This window comes from Aegilops tauschii, chromosome 4, assembly GCF_002575655.3.
Source record: "Aegilops tauschii subsp. strangulata cultivar AL8/78 chromosome 4, Aet v6.0, whole genome shotgun sequence".
Classification (NCBI taxonomy): Eukaryota; Viridiplantae; Streptophyta; class Magnoliopsida; order Poales; family Poaceae; genus Aegilops; species Aegilops tauschii.
In genome coordinates this window covers 490,815,290-490,827,473 of record NC_053038.3, presented here as the reverse complement: position 1 = coordinate 490,827,473, position 12,184 = coordinate 490,815,290, and positions in this window count along the sequence as shown.

The following is a 12,184-nucleotide window of genomic DNA, read 5'->3' as shown; positions in this document are numbered from 1 at the left end:
AGAAAAGATCTAGTCATGATGCACCCAATATTAGCTACACACAATGCATAAATTATGACAATTGTGCTCTCTCAGTTTCTGGCGCTTATTTTAGAAGGTGATGACACAACATAAAATTAAATAGATAGTCCCTTCTCAGAGGGAAGCAGTGATTTGCAGAGGTGCCAGAGCTCAATTTTTAAAACAGAGATAAATGATTATTTTGAGACATGCACCCTTCTTATTCACTTCACGACCATCAGTTATCAACATCTTCCATGCTAAGCACGCTAGTGACGGTTCCCAAGCGATAAAAGTAAAGGTTTACTCCCCCTCCACCATCAATCACACTGCACGGCTTGTCCGAAACAACGGGTGCCGTCCATACCAACATCGGTCCCGGGGGAGTTTTGTTTAATTATTTGCATTTTTTTAGTTCGGGACTGGGAATCCCTATTACCGCCCATTTTCTCATGCGATGGCGAGTGAATAAACACTCGACCTGAGAATAACCCGCTTAGCATGGAAGATACCGACCACCTCCTATCGTTCCATGAACGATCCAGGCACACAAAAAGGATAATTTTTAGAAGTTTTTAGAGGTGGCACATGCAAATTTACTTAGGACGGCAGGGTAATACCGCATATAGGTAGGTATGGTGGACTCATCTGGAATAACTTTGGGTTCAACGTTTTTGATGTACAAGCAGAGTTCCCACTTAGTACAGGCGAAGGCTAGCAATTTAGATTGAGAAGCGGCCAGCTAGAGAGCAACAACGATCATAACCATGCATTATGCATAAGTAACATTGGACACTAGCATGAGTAGGATATGAACACCATGAACATAGATATCATAGAGGCTATGTTGGTTTTGATTCAACTACATGTATGAACATGTGCCAAGTCAAGCCACTCGAACATTCAGAGGAGGATATCGTATCATCATACTACATCACAATCATTTTAACGCTATGTTGGTATCCAAGATAAATCATTATCAACTCCCAGCTACTTATACATGGCATGAGAAACTATAATCTCTAATTTTCATTGCAAACATGTTCAATCATAATGGGATGAATCATGGATACTAGGTTAAACATATTTACACAAACAAAACAAGTCCAGTTCATACCAGTTTCTCTCTGCCACGGCCGGTTCATCGAATATCGTCATTATTGCCTTTCACTTGCACGGCCGAATGATATGAAAATAATAATAGTGCAAGAGTGCCGTGGACTAAGCTGGAATCTGCAAACATTTTATTCAACAGGAGAAGACAAGGTAAAATGTGCTCTTTATTAGTTCAACAGTTATTCATATGAGAGCCACTCAACATTTCCATCGTGGTCTTTTCCTTGGTACAACTCGAATAAAAAGAAAAGAAGTTCAGAGAAACACACTGAAATGTTTTTGGAGTTTTTTGGTTTTCTTGAACAAGCAAATAAAAAAGCAAAAACGAGAAAAACTATTTGCACGGGAAAGCTCCCAACAAGCAAAAGAAGAACAAGGAAGTCTTTTTGGGTTTTCTTTTTAGTACTACTACTAAGCATGCATAGAAAGTAAATTACTACAACTAATTTTTTTGGTTTTTCTAAAGTTTTTCAAACACACAAGAAGAAAGCAGGAAAATAAATCTAAGCATGGATGATACAATGAAAAAGTGTGAGCACCGACAAATAGAATGATATGTAGACATAAATGTAATGTCGGTGGGAAACACGTACTCTCCCAAGCTTAGGCTTTTGGCCTAAGTTGGTAATCGGTCAGTAGCCTGGATGGTAGTAGGGATCCTGAGGAGCAGGCATCCACTCATCCCACTGCTGAGGCTCCTCTGCAGCAGCGCGAGCATTCCAGTAGGCGATGATGTCTGCAGGCATAATCCGGTATCCGCCCATGGCAGCAGAGTCTAACAAAGCAGGCGCAGGCAATGGAATAACATCACGAGTTTTAACGCTATAGACCAGGTTGTAAGGAATGGCAATGTCAAGACGATCATGTGCAAGAAAGTGATGGTGTTCCATGGCTGCACGGTCTAGGTAAACCTTATTTAGAGGGTAATCATGAGGCGTATCTCAACATTGAATCGAGCCGCCAAACGAGTGGCGAAAACCCCACCTTGTATTTTACCCTGGGATTTATTAAGATGCAAGCGACGAGCCACGATAGCTCCCAAGCTATGCGTGTTGTCGCCCTCTAGTGCACGACGTAAAACAGCAATGTCTGGTGAACTAAGTGCACCCACCTTCTCCCTAGCAAGCAAGCATTTGGTAATAAAAAGTGCAAAGTAACGAACAACAGGAAAATGTAAGCCAGTGGCAATGATGGCTGACACTCCTCTCTCATCACCCACTGTCAAAGTGCGATAAAAGGCCTCAAACTCGGCCGGCCCAGGCTCAGCCAATCTCCCATCAGACGGGATCATGCATATGTCAGAAAAATCAGTAAGTGGTATCTGATGGTTTTCAGCATATAAATCAAAGCTCACTTCAGGAGGATTATTTCTAGGCAAGAAAGTAAAGCTCTGGACAAAGATGTTTGTGAGGATTTGGTGCTGGTCACACTCATCTGCGATGAAGTCGGTGAGGTCGGCATTAGCAATATATTGCATGAACTCCGGAAGAATTCCAGCATCTTGCAGGAAGGGGGTGTGCGGCCATTCGCACGGCCGTACCTCTGCCAACCTCCGAGGGTGGAGATCTCTGTCAGAAGACTCCCCAATAACACCCTTGGAGTTCTTCTTAGAGCCAAACTTCCTGAAGATATCCATGTCCGCGTACAATTTTTCCTATGAACAAAAATCTGGATTTTTAGTTCACAAAATTTTCTCAACAAAACTTCACAGAATTGATAGCAACTACTCATAAGGATACATAGAGGCCATAGCAAGCATTCAAACTACTTAGAACACTACGAATTCAACATGCAATCACATCTACAGTAGCACCAAGAGTAGCTAATTATTCAAAGTATAAACCATTAAAACAAAAACTAATTGGACAAATGGCGAAGTCACATACCAAGCAACAATCCCCCGAAACAGTTTCGGAAACGGAGCTTCGAGCAAAGAGATTGAAATCCGCGGGTTTGAGCTCAAGAACACGGGGGAGAGAACAATTGAGAAATTTTTTTCTGGAGGTAAGTGATGATGTGGGCTAAAGAGATAAGTGAGGGGGCCCACGTGGGGACCACAACCCACCAGGGCGCGCCTGGGGGTCCTGGCGCGCCCAGGCCCACCTGGTGCACCTCCCTCTGATATTATTTGCACCAAAAATTCATAAATATTCAAAAAAAATCATGTTCAATTTTCAAGGCATTCTGAGAACTTTTATTTTTGGGTCATTTTTTTATTGCACGGGAAATTCAGAAAACAGACAAAGCATGGCATTTTATTTTATTTAACTAATAAAAACAGAGAATAAAAAGTAGGGACAGAAGGTAGTGCTTACTAAATTCATCCACTTCATACCGTTCAAAAATGATTCATTAATAAGCTTGATCATGTCTTATTAACAACCACTTTCGATTAGCATGAAACCGAAGAACTTTCGTAAATCACTGAGTTACCTCAATGGGGATATGAATGTCCCCAACAATAAGAATTTCATATTTCTTTTTGAAAGTAGGTAGAGGTATTTGAAAACTTCGAATATAGTGATTGACGGATATTTTTCAATAACATTAATACCATTCACTTGGAATTGTTCCTTCGGAAAGTGCACCGTATGCTCATTACCATTAATATGAAAAGTGACCTTGCTTTTATTGCAATCAATAACAGCCCCTGCAGTATTCAAGAAGGGTCTACCAAGGATAATCGACATGTTGTCGTCCTCGCGCATCTCAAGTATAACAAAGTCAGTCAAAATAGTAACATTAGCAACAACAACGGGCACATCCTCACAGATACCGATAGGTATGGCAGTTGACTTGTCAGCCATTTGCAAAGATATTTTAGTAGGTGTGAGTTTATTCAAGTCAAGTCTTTTATGTAAAGAGAAAGGCATAACACTAACACTAGCTCCTAAATCACACAAAGCAGTTTTCACATAACTCTTTTTGATAGAGCAAGGTATAGTTGGTATTCCCGGATCTCCAAGTTTTTTAGGTACTCCATCTTTGAAAGTATAATTAGCAAGCATAGTGGAGATTTCAGCTTCCGGTACTTTTCCTCTTTGATGATGTCTTTTATATACTTTGCATAAGGAGGCATTTTCAAGATATCAGTCAAGCGGGTACGCAAAAAGACTGGCCTCAGCATTTCAGCAAAGCGTTCAAATTCTTCATCATCATTCTTTTTAGTTGACTTGGGTGGAAAAGGCATAGGTTTTTGAACCCACGGTTCTCATTCTTTACCGTGTTTTCTAGCAATAAAATCTCTTTTATCATACCTTTTATTTTTGGGTTGTGGGTTATCAAGATCAACAGGTGGTTCTATCTCAACATCATTATCTGTTTCTTTTTCATTATTTGGTTGAGTGTCTTCCTGAACCTCATCATTATCTTTTTCATTATCACTAGGTGAGTGTTCATTACCAGATTGAGTTTCAGCACCAGAGATAGAAGTTTCATTTTCATTATCAGGAGGTCTTTCTATTTCAGGTTCACTAGAAGTGTGCAAAGTCCTATCATTTTTCTTTTTTCTTTTTCTTTTTAGAAGGACTAGGTGCACTAGTGTTATTTCTTTTTGAATCTTGTTCAATTCTTTTTGGGTGTCCCTCAGGACAAAGTGGTTCCTGAGTCATTTTACCTCCTCTAGTTGCAACTCTAACAGCAAAGTCATGCATATTATGATTCATTTCATCAAGTAATTCTCTTTGTGATTTAGCAACTTGTTCTAACTGAGTTTGAACCATAGTAGCATGTTTTCCAACACCTCTAACATCATTTGAAATTCTAAATAACAAGTCACTCAAGCGAGCAATCATATCAGAATTATATTTCAATTGTTTCATAACATTTGCATTGAAGTGATCGTGTTTTCTAATATAGTTTTCAAACTCATAAAGGCATTGACTAGGATGCATATTGTGAGGATTATCATTTTCATTGAACTTCATAAGAGAATTTACCTCCACCACCTTAGGCATTGGTGGTGTATTAAGCCCATGTATTTCTTCAATAGGAGGTAAATTTTTAACATCCTCAGCTTTAATACCTTTTTCCTTCATAGATTTCTTTGCCTCTTGCATATCTTCAGGACTAAGATATAATATACCCCTCTTCTTCGGAGTGGGTTTAGTTGGTGGTTCAGGAAGAGTCCAATCATCATAATTTTTCAATATGTTATTCAATAATTCTTCAGCTTGAGCAATAGTTCATTCCCTGAAAACACAACCAACACAACTATCTAGGAAGTCCCTAGAAGCATCGGTTAGTCCATTATAGAAGATATCAAGTATTTCATTTTTCTTAAGAGGATGATCAGGCAAAGCATTAAGTAACTGGCAAAGCCTCCCCCAAGTTTGTGGGAGACTCTCTTCTTTAGTTTGCACAAAGTTAAATATTTCCTGTAAGGCAGATTATTTCTTATGAGCAGGAAAATATTTTTCAGAGAAGTAATAAATCATATCCTAGGGACTACGCACACAACCAGGAGCAAGAGTATTATGCCAAGCTTTAGCATCACCCTTTAATGAGAAAGGAAATAATTTGAGAATAAAGTAATAGCGAGTTTTCTCATCATGAGTAAAAAGGGTGGCTATATCATTCAACTTAGTAAGATGTGCCACAACAGTTTCTGTTTCATAACCATGGAAAGGATCAGATTCAACCAAAGTAATTAACTCTGGTCGACCCAGAATTCATAATCCTTATCATCAATAAAAATAGGTGAAGTAGCAAACTTAGGATCACATTTCATTCTAGCATTCAGAGATTTTTCTTTATACTTGCATAGTAATTTCTCTAGATCATCTCTATCCTTAAAAGCAAGAATATCTCTAGTTGCTCCTCATTCATAACATAACCTTCCGGTACTTTAGGCAATTCATATCTAGGAAGGCTAGTTCTAGCAGGTGTTTCAGGAGTTTCAGTTTCAAGCTCATCATCAGATTCAACAACATCATGTTGTATTACTCTAGCAATTTGTTCATCAAGAAATTCACCAAGTGGCACATCATCATTATCAAGCAAGGTACTAGCATCATTCATAGCAGAAGTAGCATCATCAATAACTTGCGACATATTAGAATTGATAGCATGTGGTGGTGTTGCAAGTTTACTCATAACAGAAGGTGAATCTAAAGCAGAACTGGATGGCAGTTCCTTACCTCCCCTTGTCTTTGAGGGAAATATCTTAGTCTTTGGATCCTTCAGATTCTTCATAGTGATAATATGATAATAATCCCAAGTGACTCAACAAATATAGCTATGGTCCCCAGCAACGGCGCCAGAAAAAGGTCTTGATAACCCACAAGTATAGGGGATCGCAACAGTTTTTGAGGGCAGAGTATTCAACCCAAATTTATAGATTCGACACAAGGGGAGCCAAAGAATATTTGAAGGTATTAGCAGCTGAGTTATCAATTCAACCACACCTGTAGATTAATTATCTGCAGCAAGTAATCAGTAGCACAGTAATATGATAGTTTTGATAGTAGTGACAACAGCAACGGTAATAGTAACAGTGATAGCAGTAATTTTGTAGCAAGTGTAACAGTGATGATAGCAGTAGTAACTTAGCAGAAACAATATAAGATAAATTCGTAGGCATTGGATCGGTGACTTGTTGGATGATATTCATCATGTGACAATTATAACCTAGGGCGATACGGCACTAGCTCCAGTACATCGATATAATGCATGTATTCCGTAAATAGCCATACATGTTTTATTAAAAGAACTTTGTCCTACCCTCCCGTGGCAGCGGGGTCCATATTGGAAACTAAGGGATATTAAGGCCTCCTTTTAATAGAGAACCGGAACAAAGCAATTAACACATAGTGAATACATGAACTCCTCAAACTACGGTCATCACCGGGAGTGGGCTCGGTTGTTGTCAGTCCAGGGTTGTCGGATCATAACACGTAGTAGGTGACTATAACTTGCAAGATCGGATCTAAAACATGGATATAATGATGAATTCATAAACGGTTCAGATCTGAGTTCATGGCACCCGGGCCCAAAGTAACAAGCATTAAGCATAGCAAAGTCATAGCAACATCAATCTAAGAACATAGTGGATACTAGGGATCAGGCCCTAAAAAAAACTAACTCGGTTACATGATGAATCTCATCCAACTCCTCACCGACCAGCGAGCCTACGAAGGAATTACTCACTCCCAGTGGGGAGCATCATGGAATTGGCGATGGAGATGGGTTGGTGATGATGAAGAACGAAGATCCCCCTCTCCGGAGCCCCAAAAGGACTCCAGATCTGCCCTCCCGAGGAAGAACAGGGCTTGGCGGCGGCTCCGTCTCGTGGATCGCGATAATTCTTTCTCCCTGATTTTTTTCTGGAAATATGTGATTTTATAGTATCAGGGGGGGTCATCTGCGGGGCCACCAGGTGGGTACAACCCACCTGGGCACGCTAGGAGAGGGGGGCGCGCCCTGGTGGGTTGTGCCCACCCAGGTGCCCCTCTCCGGCAGGTCTTGGCTCCTGAAATTCTTATTATTGATATAAAAAATCCTTGCAAAGTTTCGTTCCATTCTGAGAACTTTTATTTCTCCACAAAAACAACACCATGGTAGTTTTACTGAAAACAGCGCCAGTCCGGGGTTAGTTTCATTCAAATCATGCAAATTAGAGTCCAAAAGAAGAGGAAAAGCGTGAGAAAAATTAGATACGTTGGAGACGTATCACCTGCTCCTCCTCCCCTCCTTTATATATGGGGGCCGGGGGCACCCCATAGCACATCAATTATTCTCTTAGTCATGTGCGGTGCCCCCCTCCACAGTTTACTCCTCCGGTCATAGCATCGTAGTGCTTAGGCGAAGCCCTGCGCGGATCACATCACCATCACCGTCACCACGCCGTCGTGCTGACGCAACTCTCCCTCGACCCTCTGCTGGATCAAGAGTTCGAGGGACGTCATCAAGCTGAACTTGTGCTTAACTCGGAGGTGCCGTACGTTCGGTACTTGATTGGTTGGATCGCGAAGACGTTCGACTACATCAACCGTGTTATACTAACGCTTCCGCTTTCGGTCTACGAGGGTACGTGGACACAGTCTCCCCTTCTCGTTGCTATGCATCTCCTAGATAGATCTTGCGTGATTGTAGGAAAAATTTTGAAATTGCATACTATGTTCCCCAACACCCAATGCTTATCGTCAACCACGTCCCCGTCTACCAACTTGTGAAGCAAATGAGGTTGAGTTGTATGCCCCCAATGCTTCTAGCCAACCACCAATTAGCTAAGCAAATGAAGTTGAGGTGATTTCTAGTGACAAAGTAATTCGAGAGGATGGAGATGCTCATGATGATGATGATAAGCAAGAGGAAGGGTTTCATAGTAATGATGTTGGTGACTTGGATGCCTACATAGTGCAAAAGGACATTGAATGTGAGTTGCCTTTTAGGCGTCAATATGCGTATGACTCGGATGACGAAGGTCCAGGGGAAGACTTGGACGAGGATGGATTCACAAAGGATGAAAACTAAATGCACTTTGAGTTGATGGGCTTAGTAAAAAAGAACTCACTTCTTTCGAGATCTCAGCCTTGCCCATAAAGCCGTAGTTGATGGTGGCATGAGAATGACGGTGATTGATCCAACACCATGCCCGGATCCAGGGGAACCAACGGAGGAGAACGAGGACAAGAATGCTTATTTGAAGAAAGGACTGAAGTTTCTGAGCTTGGCTAGGCTGAAGATTTGGTTGTCTGACTATGCCATTCGGAACCATAGGCCATATTATGTTGAGCACTCCGTGACCAGGAAGGATGCCCATGGAAGGTTCTTCCAAGAAAGCTTGAAGAAACTGGAGAATGGGTGTTAAGAAGTTGTGTTGCCACTCATAGGTGCAAACTGCCATTAAAACGACTTCGAAAGACACACCGTAAACTCATGTCTGAGTATCTTGAATACAAATTTATGAAAGACATAGTCATTGACCTTGTTGACCGAACAGTATATAACCAGAGCCTAGGTAGACCACATTACTTTTCAATAGCCCCCGTGGTTGTGAAGTAAGTGCGTGAAATAAGTTATGAAATTGGGTCTCTCCATTTTTCATCCAAAGTATACCACATTGTATGCACATTGCCCAAGTTTCATGAATTGTCTAGCTTTATTTCTATATTTCATTCATTTACTGAATTTCTAGAGATTTATCAAAACTAGCTCAAATTTGAACTACAAGTGTCATGTATATATGTCTTGAAAATTGGCAAAAAAATCATTTTTTGAATTGGTGGTGTAGGCACTGGGCACAACAAAAGTTGAAATTCCCAACCATCTGGTAGGATTGGTCAACCTTGCAAGTTTGACCTCATTTTTAAAAAATCAAAGAAAAAGAGAAAAGCCTGAAAAAATGAAATCCTTGTGCATGGAGCCCTCTTGTGTGAACTAGTTACTGGGAAAAACCATGGACTTGCAATACCACAAGTTTGAAAAAACAAACTTCACAAAATGGCCTATCTTGTATGAAGTTGCATGGATTGCAAGGCATATGCTCATGGCCACGGCCAAATCCATGGCACAGTTCATGATAATATGTCCAAATTTGAGACAACCATGGGTGTTACCATTGTGGGCAATGTTTGCATAGCAATTATAATTGTTTTTGGAATAACATCTTATTTTTCCATTTTTCAAATGCCAGAAATGACTTTTTTGTGAAGTAAGTGCCTGAAATAAGTTATGAAATTGGTTGCTTCCATTTTTCATCCAAAATAGACCACATTGGATGCACACTGCCCAAGTTTCATGAATTATCTACCTTTATTTCTATATTTCATCCATTTGCTGAATTTCTAGAGATTTATCAAAACTAGCTCAAATTTGAACTACAAGTGTCATGTATGTATGTCCTGAAAATTGGCAAAAATTCATTTTTACCTTTTGAATTGGTGGTGTAGGCACTGGGCACAACAAAAGTTGAAATTCCAACCATCTCGTAGGATTGGTCAACCTTGCAACTTTGACCTCATTTGAAAAAAGTCAAAGAAAATGAAAAAATTCTCAAAAAATGAAATCATTGGGCATGGAGCCCTTTTGTGTGAACTAGTTTCTAGGAAAAATCATGGACTTGGAATGCCACAATTTTGAAAAAAAAATCTTCACAACATAAGTTCCTTGTGCATGGATCCCTTTTTAAGTAAGTTTTGCATGTTCCTGTTTTTGGTAAGTTTTGCATGTTGCTACTTTAGGTAAGTTTTGCATGTTGTTGCTACTTTAGTTAAGTTTTAAATGATGCACACATGCAAAAATCCTCTGAACATACAAAATCCAAAATGTAGCATACATCAATTCGTTAAGCACATTCAAATAACATAAATGTTTTCATTTAACGGTGGGCATCCACATGTCGGATCCTCATCACTTGCTAGAAGGGGTTGGAGACGCTTAAGATGGCGAGCCACGCATCGGTGGGACCGTTGAGCATTCTGCTCAAACTGAGGGCTGAGCTCATACTCCACCACAGTTGTTGCAGTCTTGCAACCCGGCTTGGCCTCCAAACAGAGTAGCGGTCGATCCTCCCCAGCATCAGCATCGAAAAGCTCCTGGTCATCCATCTGATCATCCTCGTCGTCCAATGCAATCGTTAGATATCCATGTCTGCTTGCGAAGGATGAGTGATGATCTCCATACCCCGTGATAGCCCACGTCTTCTACATCCTCCTCCTGCTCCTGCTCCTGCTCCTGCTCCTCGTCAGAATCCTCTCCCTCCTCCTCCTCGTCAGAAACTTCTTCCTCATCCTCCTCCTTAGAAACTTCTTCCTCCTCCTCCTCAACGTCTAAATCCTCCTCCTATGATTCCTCGTCGACAACGTCGATAATACAGAAGTTCACAGGCCCTTCCGGCTCTAGATTCGGCAACGAGAGGCGGAGCAGCACTCGTACCAGCGAGATCGCTGTCGAGGATCCGGTGACTCCATCGCCTTTGCCATTGCCCAGAGGAGGATCTCCATTGTGGTTGCCCCTTGCTTCAGGAACCATCTGCTTCAGTTCATCTGTTGTCACTTCCAAGGTCAGGCCCAGCGAGTGCAACTCGAGAGATTTCACGCTCGGAAACCAGGAGCATATTTCCTTGCACTTGGCCAGCAATTTCTCATCTCCGGCGCAAAACTCTTCCATCCAGGTAGATCTAGTAATCAATCGAAGAAGAAATTCACAAATCAAAATTTAAAAAATTAAAGCGATTGTAAGGATCAAAATTACCACGGAATCGAAAATGGGCTCCTATGAACGGATCCTAATTTCTAGGGTTTTCTTTTTTCCATACTAGCTGCCACTATCATGAATCCAATCATAAATAAATGTCAATACTATTTGAAATAATGGAGCAGCTCAACGAACAAGAATTAAATCACCCATTCAATCGACTAATCTGAATTCCTAGGGTTTTAATTAGAAATGTACGTGCCGCCCAACTATATCAGATGGTTCCTGCGAACTGCAGTGTATCACTGTGTCGCTTCGTCATTGGAGCTCAGGCGGACGGTTGGAATGGGCAGAGGGGCTTCTAGGGCAAGGCGGCGAGGGGCTGCAACGGGAACGGTCGCGGCGGAGGCTAGGTGGGGATGCGGCTGCTCGGTTGGGGTCGGGCTATTTTAGGCAAAATAAAGTGATAACTCACCGAGCCTAGGTCCCACTCGTCATAAGCGGTCACGGCCATGGCCCACATGTCCAAAGAAGCGAGGACCCACACGTCAGTAACTGATTAGGTAACAGTCAACTGCATTGACCCGACGGCAAGGCTCCGTTTGGGCTCGTGTGAGAATGGGCCGAGTGGTGGAGGGTAAAAGTGAGGAAAGTTAGATGTTGTGGGAAAAACTGAGTCAGTAACGATCGTTGATCCAAACCTTATATGCATCTTCATATTATTCCTGGGTGATCATGGGGTAATTTTTTTATTTTTACTACGTTTCCCAACAATCTTATCATTAAGCAAAGAATGATTTTATTAATCCTCCAATTTTTTAAAAATCTTTGGCTCCCAAACCATAAAAGTGGGACACTGGCATCATTGATAATTTCGTTGATCTTGGCATTGCTAACACTATTAAACATGTTCCAATCATAAAGGATGACG